This window comes from Gnatocerus cornutus, unplaced genomic scaffold (genome assembly GCF_029298725.1).
Source record: "Gnatocerus cornutus isolate USDA-ARS CGAHR unplaced genomic scaffold, icGnaCorn1.1 ctg00000224.1, whole genome shotgun sequence".
In the NCBI taxonomy this organism is placed as follows: domain Eukaryota; kingdom Metazoa; phylum Arthropoda; class Insecta; order Coleoptera; family Tenebrionidae; genus Gnatocerus; species Gnatocerus cornutus.
In genome coordinates, this window is record NW_028275545.1 from 4,142 (window position 1) to 6,644 (window position 2,503).

Below are 2,503 nucleotides of genomic sequence, written 5' to 3' on the forward strand. Positions count from 1 at the left end.
TTCCACGAATAACAGGAAAGTTCCGCTTTCGACCAGACAAACTTGGAAGCATCCTCTACAAGTTTCACGAACGAATCGGTCGAAAAGTACGTGCGATCTTTTCGAAAATCGCCTCGCAAAGAGACGCAGCACGGATCGGAGCGACGACCGACGAACCTGCAGAGTGTAGGAAAAAAATTCACAAACGGTCGAAGATGACGTCCGAGAAGGTCGAATTTTTTCAAGAACGAAGATAAAACCTTCGCCTTTCGTAGGAGTTGATTTTTGAAAACGATCTTGACGAACAGGTCGGAAAAAAAACGATGTCAATTTCGGACTCGACCATGAGAAACGAATTTGTACGACGAACGGACTTTTCGAACGACTTTTTTCGCAAAATCGACATTTTTTCCTCAAAAATTACCTCACACGACGAAATCCCATCATCGAAACATCACCGAAAACAGTTTTGACGGCGAAATTCTCGTCAATTTTACGAAAATAAAGGGAAAATCAGACGGACCACCGTCGAACATCCAGCGACGGGAACGGACGAGTTTTTTAATTTTTCTTGCCAATTCATTGCGAAAGAAGCAATTTTTCTCGACGAAACCATTTTATAATCATAAAAAAAACTCCCCAAACACCACAAACCAACAAAAATACGGAAATCTTGCATTGTTTGCATTTTTCAGACACTCTAAATAAAACTACGTCGATGTCGGCGGATTTTCAGTCGGTCGTCGGTCGACAGAAATCCAACGAAATTTTCATTTGTTCTTCTCAAAAACGAAAAACAAACAAATCAACAAAACATTCCCTACTATTAGTCGACATTTCGAGCAGAAACTACGAACGTCGAAAGATTTAAAAAATGAAATATGTAGGTGTGCGTGCGTGCGTACTTACTTGAAACTTTTTTCTTGTTTCATCGTCGCACTGGAACAAATTAAATTTTAATGCAATGTAAACGCGACCACACTTTCGACGAAAACATCTCTATGAATCGAACGACGTCGGAAAAAGAATAAATCGAGAAGAGAACAAATCATGAAACAACACACACCCACCCCGCCCGGCCCGGCCAGAGTGGTGGGAATTTCGATGAATGAACAGACAAAGAAACCAACTCTGTTATCAGTTCTAAGAAAGAAAGCAGGTAGCGGCGGCGGCGAACCTTCGACCGTACTACGGTCAGTTCATGAATTAACCCCGTCCGTTCGGAGTTTATTCATCTCCGGTCCGTGTCGGCGTTTACTTCAAGTGGGTGCTATTTCCATCTAAGCAAGCAAGTGAGTAAGTAAGTTCTCAAATTTTAAATTACGTTAATCGCAAGTGACTCGTTGAGATCGTCAAACGAACAATTTAATTTAACGCCTCATACGAGTTTTTTTTTTTCGTCATTTTGTCGCAAAAAAAAAACTAAAAAACGACTCGCAAAAAAAAATTTTTTTTTTTTCTTCTTTTAAATCTTGTACATTTTCTGACATGTGTACCATCGAAAAATGTCACATCCAAACGATCGAACAATCACAAAAAATCGTCAACGTACCATCTTGGAAAATTTTACCAGGCAACGACCATACCACGTTGAAAACTACCGGTTCTCGTCCGATCACCGAAGTCAAGCAACGTCGGGCGCGGTCAGTACTTGGATGGGTGACCGCTTGGGAACACCGCGTGCCGTTGTCTCTACTCTTTTCTTTTTTTATTAACATTTCTGATGTCAAACTTTTTTTAAATATATTTTTCACTATTTATATTTTCTCTCAGGAACTTATATAGTATGAAGACGAAAATTTTTAATTCGTTCGAGTTGAATTTGTGGTTCTGAAAAGAACCGATTTTTTTTCTTTTTTTTCCAACCAACTTCCAAGCTGCTCGAGGAGGATTTATTTTGAACTGGTGTATTTGGTGACGGCCTTGGTTCCTTCAGAAACGGCGTGCTTCGCCAATTCACCGGGCAAAAGAAGACGCACCGCCGTCTGGATCTCCCTGCTGGTTATGGTCGAACGTTTGTTGTAATGAGCGAGGCGACTGGCTTCAGCAGCTATACGTTCGAAGATGTCGTTCACGAAACTGTTCATGATAGACATAGCCTTGCTGGAGATACCGGTATCGGGATGGACCTGCTTCAACACCTTGTAAATGTAGATGGCGTAACTCTCCTTCCTCCTGCGCTTCTTTTTCTTGTCGCTCTTCGAGATGTTCTTTTGAGCTTTTCCGGCCTTCTTGGCCGCCTTACCGCTGGTCTTGGGTGGCATTCTCTTCTAGTCGTCGAGTTAAAAAAACGTTTAAAAACAGAAAACGAGACAGACACGACGTGCACGTTACGACGAGTATACTCGATCTAAAACGCCGCACACCTAAAATCCCTCTATTTATAACGAGCGAGCGACAAACAGGCGCTCCGCCTTAGTTCGTCGTTCGACCATTGCCCTAACGAGATGGCGCTGTACCGACCATATAAATTTCTAGCCTTCGCCGCGTTCGGCATTTATTTCAAGCCGTACGTTTGTCAGTG

General features: G+C 42.2%; 1 non-coding gene across 1 annotated transcript; it reads left to right on the top strand.

Moving 5' to 3' along the window:
- The first annotated feature begins 1,551 nt into the window (after positions 1-1,551).
- LOC148165749 (5S ribosomal RNA) lies at positions 1,552-1,671 on the top strand. The gene has a single exon (XR_015771209.1). It is a non-coding gene; the product is annotated as a 5S ribosomal RNA (ribosomal RNA).
- Positions 1,672-2,503: the final 832 nt, after the last annotated feature.